Source organism: Propithecus coquereli, unplaced genomic scaffold (genome assembly GCF_000956105.1).
Source record: "Propithecus coquereli isolate 6110/MARCELLA unplaced genomic scaffold, Pcoq_1.0 Scaffold143, whole genome shotgun sequence".
Taxonomy (NCBI): domain Eukaryota; kingdom Metazoa; phylum Chordata; class Mammalia; order Primates; family Indriidae; genus Propithecus; species Propithecus coquereli.
This window is the reverse complement of record NW_012138636.1, coordinates 384,424-403,779: the sequence shown is the minus strand read 5'-3', so window position 1 is coordinate 403,779 and position 19,356 is coordinate 384,424.

Here is a 19,356-nt window from a genome sequence, read left to right as displayed (position 1 = left end):
CTGCTTTACCAACTAAGTTTATGTAATAATTAAAATACTTTGTTGTCATTTCAACAATGTTGACAGCATCTTCATCAGGAGTATATCCCATCTCAAGAAACCATTTTCTTTGCTCATCCATAAGAAGCAACACCTCGTGCATTAACATTTGATCATGAGATTGCAGCAATTCAGTCACATCGTCAGGCTCCACTTCTAATTATAGTTCTCTTGCTATTTCCACCACATCTGCAGTTACTTTCCCCGCTGACGTCTTGAATTCCTCAAAGTCATCCATTTTGGTCAGAATCAACTTCTTCCAATCTCCTATTTTGATCCTTTCACATGAATCACAAATGTGCTTAATGACATCTAGGATCCTTTCCAGAAGGTGTTCCATTTACTTCACTAAATCCATCGGAGGAATCACTATCTAGGGCAACTATAGCCTTATGAAATGTATTTCTTAAATATTAAAACTTGAAAGTCAAAATCACTCCTGATGCATGGGCTGGAGAATGGATGTCGTGTTGGCAGGCAGGAAAATAGTATTGATCTCCTCGTACGTCTCCATCAGAGCTCTTGGGTAACAAGGTGCATTGTCAATGAACAGTACTGTTTTGAAAGGAATATTTTCATCTGAGCAGTGGGTCTCAACAGTGTACTTAAAATAATTAGTAAATCATGCTATAAACAGATGAGCTTTAATCTAGGCTTTGTTATTACATTTATAGAGCACAGGCAGAGTAGACTCAGCATAATTCATAAGGGCCCTAAGATTTTCAGAATAGTAAATGAACATCGGCCTTGACTTAAAGTCACCAGTTGTATTATCCCCTAACAAGACAGTCAACCTGTCCTTTGAAGCTTTGGAGCCAGGCATTGACTTCTTCTCTCCAGCTACACAAGTCATAGATGGCACCTTCTTCCAATATATGGCTATTTTGACTATAATGAAAATCTGTTGTTTGTAATAAGATAGAGGCCTTCATCAATGATCCTAGGTAGATCTTCTGGATAACTTGTTGCAGCTTCTATATCAGCACTTGCTGCTTCACCTTGCACTTTTATGTAATAGAGATGGCTTCTCTCTTTAAACCTCATGAAGCAATCTCTGCTAGCTCCAAACTTTTCTTCTGCAGATTCCTCTCCTCTCTCAGCCTTCATAGAATTAAAGAGCATTAGGGCCTTGCTCTGTATTGGGCTTTGGCTTAAGAGAATGGTGTAGCTGGTTTGATCGTCTATCGAGACCCCTGAAGCTTTCTCCACATCAGCAATAAGACTGTTTTGCTTTCCTATCATTTGTGTTTTAACTAGAGTAGCACTTTTAATTTCCTTCAAGAATGTTTCTTTTGCATTCGCAACTTGGCTGTTTGGTGCAAGAGGCCTCTCTTTCAGCCTATCTGGGCTTTCAACATGCCTTCTTTACTAAGCTGAATCATTTTTAGCTTTTGATTTAAGGTGAGAGATATGTAACTCTTCCTTTCACTTAAACCTCAGAGGCCATCATGGGATTATTAGTTGGATTAATTTCTATATTATTGTGTCTCATAGAAAAGGGAGGCTCAAGGATACGGGGAGAGATGGGGGAATGGCCAGTCATTGGAGCAGTCAGAACACACATGACATTTCTGAAGTTAGTCATCTTATATGGATGTGGTTTGTGGCACTCCAAAACAATTACAATAGTAACATCAAAGATCACTGATCACTATAAAAGATATAATAATGATTTAAAAGTTTTAAATATTGTGATAATTGCCAAAATGTGACAAAGACACAAAGTGAGCACATGCTGCTGGGAAATGGCGCCTGTAGACTTGCTCGATGCAGGATTGCCACAAATCTCCACTTTGCAAAAAGCAGAGTATCTGCAAAGCTCAATAAAGCAAAGTGCAATGAAAAGAAGTATGCCTGTAGATGCTCATTAAATATACAATGAAGGAACAAATAGGACACACTTAGGGCACAGAGAGTGCATCTGTCCTTACCATGGTCAGGATGAAATATATCTTTTAATGTGCCCTCTACCTTTGATCTGATTCCATGCTAACCAAAGAACCATTCAGTTAGTGAGCCGTTCTCCCAGAAGGGATGTATTTTATCTATTTCCCCTATTAAAATTCAGTTTTCATGAGGATGAGAAACTTTTTCTACTTTGTACTTTGCTGTATCCCTGGAACCTAGACCAAAGCCTAGCACACAGCAAGCACTCAGCAATATAACTGAATGAATAAATGAGCACACAGATGTCCGAGTATGAGTTGTCCCTTGAGAACCTGATTGCTTCCAAGTGAAGCAACTGCATTCTTCTCTAGATTGGTAAGGGCAAGGTTAAATCCCTTGACTACAGAAATAACCACAAGGTATCACCACTCTGTGAAGCATCTCTGGGGTGCTAGCTGTCCTTCTTACATGAAATTTCTTTCTCAGTTTCTTAACTTTAGCAAATTATCGTGTACTTATCTGGATTCTATTAAATACATGTTTAAGTTGCTTTTGAAATGTTAGTTCACTGTTAGCTATCACGAAGCACGAAGCAATCTCCTGTACATTTATGAAGCAATCTGCTGTGATGGCCACCTTCCAGAAAAGCTAAAGTTCCTTCTATAATTGCTTGCTGGTTATTTCTATCTTTTTCAAACCACACCAACAAACTGTTTCCAATTCTGCATGAGGGACGGGCAAAATCCCTTAATTACCATTGCTAAACATCACTATATCTCTCCCAGTTTGCTTCTTTATTTGTTTTCTTAACTAGAATATTCTCTTCTGTCCTCGATTTCTCCCAATGGTCTCTCTCCCTTTAACCAAGCACTCTATTGTATAACTTTGCTCTCTGCTATATTAAGCTTTTATGCACTATGAAAAGCCAGAGTCACATTATTATATCACTTATGACTGACCATCATTAGAAATTAGGAAGTATCACCAATGTTATTACCAAGATAGCTAAAGCTTAATTTCTTATGTACCTAATTTCCTAATTACCAATTTTTAGTTTAAAAATATAAAATGCATTACCTATTTTTAAAATGGAAGATATTGAAAATAAGTATTCTTTCCTTTACCTCCTTATCTTGGTAACCAGCATAATTCCCACTTACCATTCTGATGTTCCTCTATGCTTTACTTCCTCTAAGAAGCCTAAATGATTCATCATCCTGGTCTTATCACACCAATATGGTTGCCCGGCTAATTGTCTGTATTCCTTTCTAGAATGTAAGCTCCACAAAGGCAGGGGCAATATTACCTCTTCACTGTTACAGCACCAATAAACAGTTATCCAGCAACTTGGCACGCACTAAATTCTCAATATGTAGTTTTTGACAAAATGAACCATGAGTTATCTGTAACCAAGTAGCAAAGATAGTCTTCATTTCTAAAAGGTGAATGGAAACACTTTAATGTGTCCAGTTCACCAGGATTGCTATAAAGATCAAATTGGATTATGGGTATATATGATCATATATATGTGTAAATATAAATGCATATATGTATGTGTGTATATGTATATACGTGTGTATACATACATATGTGTGGGGTTTATTGTGTGAATATATCATTTTGAAGACTCTAAAGTATGATGAGATTGAAAGGCATTTATTAATATTATTTACTATCTAGAACTTACTTTCCAGTAAAATCAATTCCCGAGGGTAATATTTGTTCTGTAGTGTATTCAACAGTAGTAGCAGCCCAGCAATTGCTTAATATTTCTACACTTAAAACCTAATTCCAGAAGATTTGCAGCACAAGTACTAGTTGAAAGCCAGTCTTTCTGCTTCTCAACAAAGCTTTTACTTTATCTCTTCCATCATTGTAGTGGTATATTTAAATGTTTAAAAATCAGGTGATTGAATCTAGCAGGGTGAAAAGAAATATTTTACAAATCGAGTTCTATCTGATTCAGCTGCAGCGATTGCAGATAAATTAGTTTATAAATCTTCAACTGTCAGCCTTTGATAAATCCCAAATATGCTCTTTTACATCTAGGATTTCTTCTGCTTCTGGGAAACCTCAAACTCTTCAATAAGGCTCATTTTAAACCACTTGAAGAACCTTACATAAATAAACATTCAAGGGACGATACTACTCCACTCTATTTGTTCAATGCCTGAGTTTTCCTGTCATCACTTCATCCTTTCCATTCTTCTGTATTTTCTTAAAGATATTAACTTCAGGATAAATATCTTCTATTTCAGAGCTTCTTTTCCTCCTATGTCAACAACATGTTGCTTTAGAAAATACGAGAATATTTAAAACATTTTCTAGTACTATTGTTTCTAAAAATGTCATCAGTTCTAGCATGTGTGGGCATAAATATTTTCTAAAATGTTTAATGACTGGAGACTAGCATTCAGGCAACTGGATGAATCACACTAAGGGTATATGGAAATATATATTTCATTGATAGTTCTTGAAAGTCATAGACTTTTTGTTGAAGTCCAATTCAATAATTATTTATGAAACATTAACTATATACAGTACACACTACTTAGAAATAAAATCCCCATAAATAATGCCTATTGTTATTATTCTGTTGCTAGGAATAAATATCACCATTTTGCTGGAGGGTAAATAAGAAAAACATTATTGTCAAGTTTAGTGTATATAGAAATACTAAACTAGAATAAACACAAATTTGTTGGTCATGGCCACCCTCTGATACTTCAAAATTTCCAAAATGCAGGTGAACTTAAAAGGATTAGTAGTCCCTTTTGGCCTAGCAGCTACAGTATAATTGTGAGTTCAAATCAAATTTCAACATTTTGCTACAATGATTTTGTGCTTTGCAAGGTGAACAGAATGCTCAAAAGTCACTTTTTTAACAAGTCAATATTATTGTTCTTCCCAATACTGAATATTTGAGATGAATTCATAAGCCAGGGTTTTCAATCACTAAATCATGAATGCATGCTTTGTTTTGAGACTTCAAATCAGCAAAACAAAGAAAGTTTGATAATGCCTTCCTTTTCCTTTTTTGAAAATGCTCATGTTGCTTGCATGTTTTTTTCTTGCATAAAACAGTTAATATAGTTCTTTCCCCCCTGAGTTTACAGGGTACATAATTTTCTGGAGTTATGGATAGTTAATATTTACTATGTGCCAATCGATGTTTCAAGTGTTTTTACATATACATTTAATACTCACAAACATCCTATTTGAAAGGCACTATTAGAACCACCAAATTATACATAGGAAAACAGAGGCAAAGAGGTGTTAAATAACTCACGGAAGGTAACACAGCTAGAACCCAGGCTTCTGGCTCCAGTGTCCACATCCTTACCATTTACTCAGTACAGTGCTTCGATTAGCACAAAGGAAAATTTAGTTATGATACAAAATAGACTCAAGTAATATTACTAAAAGTGTCATTTCCTATAACCAAATGCAAAAGCATAAGATAAGAAGGGTGGCTTCAGAGTTATATTTATGTCAAAAACTTGAAAATTTTGACTGTGACTCAATAATGTAATATGTTGGCTATGGCCCAACATTTGTAGGATGCAAAAATAAATTATCATAAGGTTTAATTATTTTTATTGAATCTTGACTAATAAGTTTAAACCAGAGGCCACAACTCTCAATTCTTAATGAGAAAAATTTTACTGTTAAATAAAAAACTTTAAGAATATGTTGACACAAATAATTTTGAATCTGCAGAGCACATATTTAGATTAATAGAGAATAAAGTTAGTGAATATTTACCCATCAATTACCACAATATTTACGTTAAATATATTATTTTTCTGTATCTTGTCAATGCAAGGTTAAGTTTCCGTCCCACTTTACTAATTGAAAAGGGAAAAATCTATGGTGTCATCTAAAGACTATTCATATGATCGAGGCTATTAATTTCTGTAGTAAGAAAATAAAATGTTTGTTATAGAAAATTGTTTGTTCTCTTCATGTTATAAATCTCCTTTGCCTTAGGAAGTTGATTTTATTCATCAACCTTATGAGGATTAACTTCATCAACTTTGACCTAACTGATCTTTTCATAACTAATTTAATCAATTATAGGAAATCATACCTATTCCCTTAAAATAAGAGAAATGCTTTAAGGTCTTCCTCCTTCTAGAAAAAAAAATTTATTTGATAAGTTTAATAAATGAGTGGCTCTAACAGATTAACCTCAGAACCCAGTGCAGAATCTTGATTTTTCCTCCTCAGGAGGAAACTGACAACCTAGAGGGTCAATTGAAATAAAAAACCAAGTCAGAGTGGCCTAAAGCTACATTCTTTGCTAAAGAGTTGAAGTAAGTGGAATTATTTAATCTACGGGGAAAAGAACCTCAGAACAAAGAGTAATTATACTTATATAGCACTTGCAGCTCTAAATGAAATGTATTTTCATCCCTGTTAAAGACGCTATACTTCTCTTGATTCAGTCTTTGATTAACATAGTCATGTTTGCTGTGTACATATGTATGTACACATGCATAGGTATATTCATTTATTTAATTCTAAAACTTCTATGTGATATGTATTGTTGTAACTATTATTATATATGATGATGATCCTTTTACAAAAATGGAAACTAAGGTATACAATTAGTGAGCGTAGAAATTTGGATTTGAACTAGACGGTCTAGTTCAGGGTCCACCTTTTACATGATACTGTCTCTCACAATAGTACTGTTTAAATAGTTGAAGGTCTTTCATGACAAAAGGGTAGTAGATTTTAATACTAGGACAACTTATGCCAGCTCATCTTAGCTTCAGAACTAGATAGAATCCAAAGAAAGAGGAACAGTGACCTATTGGGGCCAACGTGTTTCTAAGAAAACAGGATCAATACTTTGGGACAAGGTTTCTTAACCTTGGCACTATCAATATTTTGGACTGGATAATTCTTTGCTGGGGAGGCCTCTGTGCATTTCAGGATATTTAGCAACATCCCTGTTCTCTAGCCCCTCGATGTCAGTAACAACCCCTCAGCTGTGATAACAAAAATGCCTCCAGACATTGCCAGATGTCCCCTTGGAGGTCAAAAATCACCTTCACTGAGAACCACTGATTTAGAGGCGAGTTTCCCTCTCAATACAAAAGAAGGATTACCAGAATAGAAGGTTTGAGGTAGGAGCAAAACACTACAGAAGACAAAGAGATTTCACAAAGGGAAAAACTGTATGCAGCCAGAAGACTAATAAGAAGTAGAAAGTACCAAATGTAACCAATACACATTCAGAAGCAAAAAAAAAAAAAGTTATGTTTTGAAAGGAAAGGTGCTATCTCCAATAGCAAGGTCTCATTTTCCTTTTCTACTCACCGCCATCTAAGACTGACAAGGACATAACCCATTTTTACGAATGGAACCTGTCACAAAAAATAAAGGTTCCAATGCTTTTTGAGCATTATAGAGCAAAATGGGGCTTATTTCACCATCTCTGTTATTCTCCACCAAGGATAGCAAAAGCATAAAAGTGCCACCTCTCCCTGCTGTGTCCATAGCAGGTGTCACCAGTCGATGGCAATGTTTTCCTGCCAAGCTCAGATGCAGCCTCAGATTCACCCTCAGTATTGCATTCTAGGCAGATCCCATCACTAATCAGAGTTGACATGTGAGACAAAATCAATTTTTCATAACTGTTATAGATGCTATGTTTCTCTGGATGCATTCTAAGACTAACATAGTTGTTTTGGCCATCACATAAAACTATTAACTCATGGTGAGCTTATGTTTCTACCAGATATCTAAGCATTCTTCCATCTACGTTGATAATGAAGCCATACTGGCAAGTTCAGGACATCATGGAATGTTATCTGACTAGACAAGCTCTTGTTTACCTCTGTATGTAAACCCAGGGAGACATACGAATCTGGATCCCATACAACATATTTCAATTACATTTCTGGCCTCAAGTCACCTATGCATTTGATAAGAATTATTTTTATCAAATAAAATAATAAAAATATTCAACACATTTCTGTTGCTTTGGGAAAACTCACAATTTTATAGCAATCCACCTTTGGATACCATTGACTCAATATTTAATCAACAAACATCTGCTGAGCAGGAATTCTTTTAATAGTTTTTCAAGTGATTACTATGCAAGTACAGCTTCCAATCTATTATTTGACCTCATGAATCTTTGTCAAAAGATTTGCTGAAGTCCAAATACACTGTAACTACCATGTTTTCCTGCTCCACTCTCAAAAATAGAAGTAAGGTTAACATAAAATCACTTGTTTTTAATGAATATTTTCAGTGAATCCAGTTCTTTGCTACTCACTCTTTTCAAGGTTCTTAGAACTCTAAGGTTATGAAAAGGTGTTTATAATCTAAAGGGGAATCAAAGTGTAAAAAGTATATCAAAAGGGATCCAGCAGCTATTGGAAATCTAAGTAAGATCTACCTGAAACTTCATTCTAAGCTCCGTATAAGACAAAAGACCTTCTACTTTGACTTTCTAGGGGACTAACATTATTGACGTTTCCTCTGGTTTCTAGTTTTCTGCTTCAACGGAAGGTGCTCGGTTATAAACTGTCCTGCCATCTCATTCAGGCTAACGAACATCAACTGGGCACTGATGATTTGGTGAGCCTGCCCTTGAAATGATCTACGGCCTTGCTAACCTGAGGGAAGTTTCTTGAACCACCTTACCCCACATTGTGCTCCTAGTACTACAGAATCTTTTAGAATTATCTCTTTCCTACTTTCCCTCCTCCTTCCTTTTCCTGTCTCCCATCCTTTCTAAAAACAAAAATCACTTTTTTTGTTTTCTCTCTCAAATGAACTATATTTATTTGCTTTGACTCCTGACCTCAAGATATCTATTATCTTTGATAGAGGCAGTTTTCTAAAATTAGAAGAGGGTGAGAATTCATATACTTACCAAGGAGAGAGGATACTGTGAATGACTAGACTTGGATGTCATAAAAAATGATGCAAATCCATTGAAATATGGCAACTGACATCCTGCTTCAGTGTTGGGAAGATAACAGGCACTGATTCTGACCGTGGCAAGCTGAAAAGGGCATGCCGGTCTAAAAGGGACAGCTGTTATTTAGCTACAAAAAATGTTCTCATTTAGCTACAAAAAATGTTTGTCGTGTGAGCGCACTGATCTGGTCTCTTGAGAGAATCTGGTAATCCAAATTTTATGTAAAATCTTCTAAGTTTAAAATATTGGTTTATTTTAACATATATCATTCAGGTCAAAGTAAATACGTATGTGGGCTGCATAAGGCCTGGGGGAAAGCAGTGGGCAGCCACTACTCTAAACAAAAATGTGTCTTTTTAAGTCAATTCTGGTCCCAGCTGTTAAGCCAATACAATTTTCACAACACCCACATTAAATAACATTTTAAATGCCAGAGAAAGCAGTTCATAGCGATGTAGCTAGTAATTTGTGAATTTCAAAGCTAACACAAAAAGAGGCCAATATGAAATGGCTATAGAATTTCCAAATTTGATTTGTTCAACTCAGATGATTTTATAGGAATGTAGATTTAAGTTTTTCTTTGAATGGGCATATTGATTATTAGCATTATTATCACAAAGATGCATTAGCATTGAGGGGAAACCAAGAAGCAAACTGACCACTCCTTTTGACCTTTTTGTTGTTATCGTTTTTCTCAGTTTTAAAAGTCATCACTGTACGTCTATCATGTGATTTTTTTCCCCATCAGGATCAGTAGTTAAAAAGTGAACAGCTTTCAACTGCAATGTCATAATTGAATTACCTAACATGCAATTACCCTCTTCACTATCACACAGAAGAACGGCTTTTAAAATACGCGAAGAAAACTACAGGACACTCTTTAGTACCCTTTAAAATATACTTTTTTCACTCTTTCTGTTGTTCTATACTTTTCTGCATTTCTCTTACCCTTTCAGCATGCAGTGTGTCTTCTCCCCGATTTAGTCATCATACTCTTTATGACATGAAAGGAGAATTGATCTTCCTAAGAATAAAGCACTGTGTGATTTTAATAAATGGGCACGTTATGTAACTGGAATGAATATTCCCTAAAACATCTATGTAATTTATAACAGGCTCCCATCACAGATAAAGCTAAAGCCAATCCTCAAAGACTCAAATATATTTCTTCTTTTTTTTTTTTAATCACACTAAAGAGGAATTGGTACAACCAGCATTACTTTTTACCTGGGAGTGAAAATGGAACAAATTTCACAAACATTTCTCAGACTGCAGGAGCTGAAATGAACTTCACATCCTATAATTCCTTTGAGAGATACTATTTTTATCCTCTCTTCCTCCCTGAAATATCTTTTGCATTTTTAAGTACCCTGATTATTTTTGTAGCTAATAATAATTACAATCATCATAATGACAAAAGTCTTAGGCAGTAAATGAAAGATAAAATTAACTACTGCATTTCTGGAAAGGTAGGGTATTGTTTCTGGCAAAGGATTAAGAAAAGATTTACTCTTAATAACAATGTTTAACACAGCTGTGAGCATTTTCATGCCTACCTGCACAGTGCCAAGAGAAAAAGGCAAGCCAAAGGGAAATCCAGCAATAAGGCTAAATTTCATTAAAGCCGCTTTTATGTTTGTTGACATTTTGCCAGGTTTTCTGTATATGTGATAATACCGAATATATTACAGAAAACCATTTTATTTTTCTCTTAGCTGAGTAAAATGGAGATTAATGTAAAGGAGTAAATACTGGGTTTAGTGGCTCTAGGTGTGCTCAGCCCTAGACCTTCAGGAATCCTATTTTCTGAGCCCTACAACCACCCTGCCATTGTCAGTTAAATGTCCCAGTTGAACCCCTGGGACCCCATCTACTGTTTGGGTCTTTATAATGTATGGTAACTGATAAGAGAGTGAATCTTTCTTATTGTTGTGTTACAGAAAGGAGTCCTAGTGGTTTTGGAGGTTAATGTGCCAGAGCAAAGCCCATAGCTATTTAAGCAGAAGTTATCAGTGCCACAGCGTAATGGTCTGTCAGCATTTGTCTGGTCCTAGCCGCCATCCATCTGTTCAGAATCCTCATCCGACTCCACTCTGACCATCCTGAGCATCTCCCAGAAACAATTAGAGGGAACTGGTCAGTGTTTCCATAACCCCCCCACTCCAAGCATTCTAAGAGATGTATTTAAAAATAACTATTCTTCTTCTTTATCCAAAGACTAAATCCCTGTTCGTGTGATCAAGACCCTTCTCTCCTACCAAGTTTCCCAGACATAGACAAATTTCCTGGAGCTTTATGTATTACTTGCTGCCAAATGCTTCTCCCACCATCTTCCGCTAACCTGCCAAAAGAGCCACCTGTCTACCTGGCCATCCCTGGATTTCCTTGGTGACAACTGACCTGTCTGCAGTTGCCTTCAAGAGGCCCTTGGTGACTCTGATTACCAAACTGTCTCTTCTCATCACTACTAAGAGAGTCCAGACACCAACATTTAAGGAAAACCTGGCATTAAATTTCTAAGATGGAGCTAAAAAGACATTAACAATCTTGACTCCCAGGAAGGCCTAAATTTGCTGTTAAGCTTACCCAGCAACAACCCAAAGAACTGAGTCAGTTCCTAGCCCACAATTGATTTTAAATGTATACACCTTGTTTGTAATCTTGTCATGAAGCAAAAATATTTTCTTTTAAGGAAGAATGACTAGCATTTTGAGAAATGCTTGTATCTACTTTGAATAAAAGCTTGTTTGTCCATTAGGGAGGGTGTTCCAGTTTTTCATAGTCTCTATCAATGTTCCCACAAAATAAAAATGCATGGATGCATTCCATGAATACAATTAACAAATTGCTGAAGGTTTTGGACACACACACATCAGACTTCCTGAAAATGTCAATATCAGGTCAGGTAGGCAAGAAAATATCCTGCCTTGTCCTATAGTGCCATCAGGTGGACAGTGTGAATAAGATAGTGTAACTACAGCAATTTAGTGTCACTTCTCATACCTGCTTCAAAAATCAGATGACCATACATCCCAGTGTGCCTGAGATCAACCAGGTCTACATCTCTTTCCACAACACAATCAATAGCAGAAACACTTTTTACTGTCAAAACATTCCTGGTTTAGATGATGATTTATAACTTGAATAAATAGAGGCTCAGCCCAAAAGACACTACCTCCAGCCACTGTCTACTTTACCCATTTAACCACCCTTGTTTATTACACCCCAGCCACACCGGCCCTTATATTTCTCAAAGATGCCAAGCCATTGTCCCTGCTGTTCATTCTACTTGGAAGGCTTTCTTTCCTGGATCTCTTGCCCCAGATTGACTGTTTCTGCTCGTCCTTCAAACCTCAGCTCAAACATGTAATTTCTCTCTCTATACTCCAACTCTGCTGCTACCATCTATCTGCCTTGAATTCAGCAAGACTAGTTTCATTAGGCCCGTTATACCTTTCCATGGCTGTCACTTCAAGAATATACAGATTCAAGGGCACCCCTCCCTCTCAAACTCTAATGTTTATGAGCCCGTTAGGGCTACCATGAGCCTGGTGGGCCTGAAATGTTTTCTATTAATGCTTACTGCCCTGGCATATACATTAATGATATCCACTTACACTTTCAGAAACACTCTGTTTGGAATGTAAGTCATATATTAGCCTTACCTATTTGCATCCTTTTCTGACCTTTACTCAATTCCTAAGAACTTTCATTGTACCCTCTGAGATGTGTGGTTTATCATCAGCAAAAATCCTCGATATCCACTGTCAAACTCTTCTATCAGTATTCCCTTAATTTTCTTGCAGAAATTAAAATCTAGTTCTTTCCTGAGAAGTGTGGTTTCCTATAGCTCTCTTACAGAGTGAAGTTTCCCTCCCCATATGCACACAGCCTGCTAGGTCCGAAAGCGAAACAGATGTCTTCCTTAGTCCTCATTCCTGCCTCCAGACGTTCTTGTTTCCCCTTCCTATTCATACTGGAACCTTCAATCACATATCATCAGACAATAATTCATTGGTGTTGTCATCTAGCACCTAGGAGTTAACACCTTGTCTAATTTCTCAACAATTTCAAATTCTACCTACCATCTTGGTCTGAACCATTCTTTTTTTTTTTTTTTTAATTTCAAAGTATTATGGGGTACAACTAGTTTTGGTATTTTGGTTACATGAATTACTTTTATAATGCTTGAGTCATAGTTATAAGAGTACCTGTCACCCAGATATTGTTCATTGTACCTGTTAGGTAGGTTTTCGCCTATCTCCTCCTCCTTCCTCCCCGCAGATTGATTCCGTTGAGTTGTACTTTCCTGTACTTGAATGTTTATTGCAGCACAATTCACAAAGGCAAAGAGGTGGAATTAACCTAAGTATCCATCAATTCATAAGTAGATTAACAAAATGTGATATATGTATACTATGGAATACTACTCAGCAGTAAAAAAGGATGAATTAATGCCTTTTGCAGTAATTTGGATAGAACTAAAGACCATTATCCTAAGTGAAGTATCCAAAGAATGGAAAAACAAACACCACATGTACTCACTATTAAATTGGAACTAACCAACAAACCATTCTTTAGCTCCTAGAAATACCTTGACACTTTATTTCCAGAACAACTTAGTGAGAAACTTACATGTTACTTGGGAGAAATATCTTACAAGCTATTGTCTTTTGCTTGGATTACTGAAATAGCCTCCAAACTTGTCTCCATATTTCCACCTTTGTTCACACGGAGCTAATCCTCAACACAGTAGCCAGAGTAATTTTTGTAAAACATGATTAGATCATTTCCTCTGAAGAAAATCATGCAACAATTCCCATTTCACTTGGAGAAAAGCCAAAGACTTTAAATTGCTTTAGAAGGTCCCCAGCCTTGCGCTCCACCTCTCATTCACTCCAATCCAGCCACAATGGCCTCTTCACCATCACTGAACAGGCCTCACGTGATCCCAAATTCCCTCACACTCACGTCTTCAATTCACCTGACGTGGACGTTCGTGAATGGATAGAGTAAGGGTTTAACACTCACTCCAAGCCTCTCCTTCCCACACTCTCTTACCAAAATAACATATTGGCATCATTTATCAAATATTCCTTCCTTTTCCCAATTTTGTAATACCACAAATCTATAAATAGGAATAAGTTTTTGTAAAGACAGCACAAAAGGTTAAAAGCTTCCATCTGTACAGGACTCATATTGTAAGTCGATAATAATATCATGAATAACAGAGAGAAAAATAGGAAAATGACACGAACCCATAAGTCTCAAAAAATATATACCAGAAAAATAAAATAAAATGAAAAATTCAGTCTTTCTTTCAACCCCAAAATTTGAATTTAAGCAACAAGGTACATTTTGATGACTATCAAAATGACAGAAATTTTTTAAATAGGTGACTCCCTACTGTTGTTGAATGTGTAAAAAACACACACACAAAAAAACATTATTGATAGGAACACAAATCTGTACATTATTTCTGGAGAGAAATTTGGCAATACATATCAAGAATGTTTGTTATTTTTAATCTAGCAAATAAAATTCCATGAATTAATTGTCAGGACCAAGTCAAATATGTACGCAAATAGTCATATGCATAAAGGATAATGGTAGCACCATTTAAAATACCCAAAATTTGAAATCACATAAACATTCAGCAATAGGTAAATTTTTAAGTAAATTTTGTGTTTGTATAAATTTTGTTGAGTATTATGCAGACATTAAAATTAAGAGTTCTAAGGAATATTTATTAATAGAGGAAATATTAATGATAAACTAACAGAAAAAGCTGATTATATCCATGCATATTTCAAGTAATTTTCATTTTAAGTAAACACACATGCTTAAGATAAAAAAAAACTTTTAAAAGATTGCAAATGTATGCTCCAAAATATTAGCAATGTTTGTTTCTGGGCAGTGGTATCATCAAGATTTTTATTTAATATGTTGTAGTTTTCTATATGTTATCAGTGTTCTATAATGTCTATATTATTTTCATACTCAGAAAAAATAAATATTAATTTCAAATGAGAATTATCTAAATCAAAAGGGCTAGTGTAGCATAATAGTTAAAGGAATAAACTGGAATTACTAACTAAATATACCTATAAAATTATACCTCATAAATTTTTATTTAGGAGAGGGGCAATTAAGTCTGCTGTAGCTACAGCAATTACTGAATAAAGACCGTAGGTGCTAATGGGTGTTTTGTTGTTAGTTTAGTGACACTGAACAAATCCACAGGTGTACATAAAAACTCCTAAATAACAATAGGGTGTGAATTAAGGATCCTAAGCCTTATATCTGCCACCGGAATTCCATTTTAATCATTTTTTTTCCCAAAAGGAAGGCTTTTAAAGCAAAGATCCTGAAATATATTACATATACATTTTATTCTACAAGTTGGAATTTACCATAAAAGTAACTACAGAAAAGCACAAGGAACTTCCCAGATAATATTTTTTTTGCAAAAGGCACGTTACATGCTTTTTTTTTCTATATAAAGTGTTGCTATACCTCTGCCCCCTTAAACTCCACACTCTTCACTTACGTAACTAGAATTTTCCCTTCTGTGCTTGGTTTAATCATCATTCTCTTCTGCTAGCCTACCCTCACCTACGGTAAGGATCCTTGCTACAGGTTGTTATAATAGCCCACATTCCTTCACAGCATTTATCCTAAGTGACAAATTTCTCGTGTGTGTGTGTGTGTGTGTGTGTGTGTGTGTGTGTGTGTGTGTGCGTGCGTGCGTGCGCAGGGGGTGTATGTGTATATATATTTCCTGTAACATAATGTATACTCAATAATTATTGAATGGATTAATAAATGAATGAATCTATAGAAGTTACCCAACATGATATTTATATACTTTCTTCTAAATCTCATTAACAGCCCTATGAAATTGTCAGTAAAATATTAGTAGCTCCATTTTATACATGAATAAATAAAAGTTGAAGAGATTAAATTCTCACAAAAACCATATGGCTAGGGAGTAAGACATAAAATGCTTTCCTATTAATTTGGCATTTCAGTATGGTTTAATAAACTATGCTGCCATACTCATTTATTCATTTAATGAAAAGCACTTGCCTCTATAAAATGTATTTTTGTTTTACTGATGAAAAATACTACAACATACAAGTGCAAGTTTATGCATTGAATACGATGTTGAGTTACCTCTTCTCCTCTGCACTGGCACTGCTGTGGATAATGAAGGGTTTGGGATATTCTTCCCTGGTACCCTCCATTTAGCTAGGTGCTTGCCTTTTTATTTCTCCTCAAAAGTCTGACTCTCTGGGCCCCTGGGCCTCCTTTATCACTTTCACAACAGCCACTGGAGCTGCTGGGGGTGCATGTATCTCTCGTGCTAAAAATAACTCGATTGGCCTGTTCAAGCCCAGGCATTGGCTAGAATGACAGGCCCTAAAGCTCACCTCTAGCTTTTATCCTAAGTGAGAACTGATAACTCTGTACAATACAAAGTGCGGTGAGAGCCTGAATATACTCAGGCTCTTCCCTGCAATCCCAAATCTAAGGAACTGACTTTAAGGAAAGCCTTCTTTAACAAGTTGACAGCTATGTCTGCTTAAGACTTTTTCCCCCTTATTTTTTAGAAGTATGGATGATCTTTAGGTTTCAGGAGAACTTATCAGCTGCCTTTTTTGGCAATGGACTGTGAAAGTGGAATAAATTGATTAGTGCTTTTACCGTTGATCCCATTTGAATCAGTAATCAGATTCAAAAACCAGTTAACAGTCCTACCAGGATGTGAAAAGGGAGCTCTGCCCTAAAAAGAGACAGTCTTAGAGAGTCCCTGAACAGGGCCTCTGACTGTGTGATGCAAGGAAACAGTAACATAGTGAAAATTTTAATATATCAACTATTTTTCTTAATTCATAACATGGAATTATCTTTAGATGTTTTTAATATGATTATTCCACCCTGGAAAAAGAAGTAGGAATTAACCGGAAACCATTTTTCACACATAATACTGGCAAAAATTGGACATTTTATAACAAATGTTACCAAAATTAGGGGAGATGGGCATTATTCATGGGATTTTTATCTGAGACACGCACTTTATGGGGAAATTTAGCAATATCTACTGTAATTGAGACCATGTATGCCCTAACAACTTCTATTTTCATGTCTCTACATACGTTCTTGAGAAGCACAAGAAACTGAACTTAAAGGGTCATATTCAAGGATGTTTGCTAAGCCTTTATTTGTAATAGAAAAAAATTGGAAATAATCTAAATGACCATTGATAGAGAGGAATGGACACCATGTTACGGACTCCAGAACAGCAGTTAAAACAAATGAGGCAGATCTTTATGTCCTAGCATAAAAGTATCTTTAAGACATATTGTTGGAGATGGAGGAAGCAAATTGAAGAATGTGTATGTTTTTATGTCAAAAACAAAACAATATTTTGTTTTTTTCTATCATTATGTATATTTACACAATTCAAATATAAGAAAAAGGCTCTAAAAGGATACACATGAGGAGTTATTTCTATGGTTACTTCTGGAGAAGGATGAAGAGGACCAAGATTGCAGTCATGATAAAGGGGACTTAGAGTTATTTGTCATGTTTGAATTTTAACAGGAGCAATGCAATTGATGTGTTATTACAGAATTAAAATTAATATATAAGAATTATTCTAAACGTAATTAGGTTTTGAATGGATCACTTTGAATAAATATCTCAGAGAAAATGTTGAGCTGGTCATCAATAATTGATAGAAAAATAACCCAATTTGTATTCTTTCTAAAATTAGTTTTCTGAAGCAATATAAAGCAGTTGATCTAGGAATAGCTGGAACTCTGCTTTCCTGAGTAGATCTTGGAAGAAAAAAACAGAAATCATTATTTTCTTGGGTGCTAATCCTAGGGAATTGGACCAGTGGGATCAACTGTTTCTCCTGGGCAGGGGAAGAGAGGAGGTGGGAATGGAGGAAGGGGCAAACAGAAACAAGCTAAGATAATAGAATTACAAAGTGCCATAGGACTACAGAGCGAGGAGCCTGAACTCGGCCTATGGGATGTGTGTGCGTGTGTAAAGCAATGTCTTCTTCTGAAGACTAAGTAATTAGGTAAGAGGGCAAGTGACCTTGGTAGAGAGCACAGTTCAGGCAAAATACTAGCTGGTCCTGGGGAGGCTGGGGAGAGAACCCAGCCATGGGCAACCCATTTTGCCCCCGCACAGGAGCAGCTCTTCACCTTGCAAATGCTGAAGTAGATGAGGGAAATGATGTGGGATGGTTCAGAAATGAGAGAATCTGGAAAACCCAGGAGTCACTGTGGTAGAAGCCATAAGAATCCCATATACTTGTAATGGCCAGGATCCTAGAAACTCAGGTTTTAATAATTACTTTTAATCTTATTTTAAATTCTGAATAATCATTCTTCTAGCCTAGGAGATTTCTACTGAGACAGATATAAGGGTATAGGGACCACTGGATAGTTGTGGTGAATATGGGTGAAAGGAATGTAGAGAAGGTGTGTGTCATTTGTACAGTCTCAACCAGGAATGCTAATAAGAGGAAACGTAGAATTAAGTTATGTTTCTGGTACCTCATATCCTGCGCTTCTTAAAATGTTAGCTTTTTGGGCTTCAAACAGCTATCACTTTTTAAATTGATTTTAAAATTGGATTATGAAATAGTCAAAAATATTTAATTTGGCGAGATGCTATGAATTAATAGAAAATTTTAAAAATCCGGTCAATATAACAATAACCAAATCCTACTTGAATGTAGTGACCAGTTCAAAATACCTACGATGCAATGGTTAAATACTCAAACTTTTTCACCTAGGTGGTACATACATACTAGCAATACCATACTTTTAATTAGCGTGCATACTGATAAACGGAGTAGATTAGGACATAAAATGAGGAGCCTGCTTGCATTTTCAAATATTTCAATTTCAGTTTTTAGAGGAACCTCAGTCATTTTTAACCTAGCTTTTATACCTAGTCATTTATTCATTCAAAGTACAGATGAAGTCTGAATTTTAAATTAACATATAAATGACTTTATGTTGATTTAGAAAAACTAAGCTGACCCTCAGATCTTTTAACCATCAGTGAAGATTAGTGAAATCAAGAGCATTATAAGTTATGGGAAAAGTGTTACCAAATTGTCATTGATTCATTCAATAAGTATTCACAGGGCATCGTTCTGGGGAATACAAGATTCACTGCACTCAATGTCCCTGTCACATAGTTAAAGAGGTAAAATCACAATTGCAAAATGCTAAATATCAGTTGTATCAGTTAGGTTCTTCAGAGAAACAGAATCAACAGGATGTATGTATATGTGTGTACATATACATATATGCATATTAAGAGATTTATTTCAAGGAATTGGCTCACGAGATTGTCGGAGGGCATCGAGTCTGAGATTTATGGGGCAGTTCGGGGGTGAAGGACCCTGCCTTCTCTGCAGCGGTTTCTGGCTTGAGTTCATCCAGCTGCCATGAGTC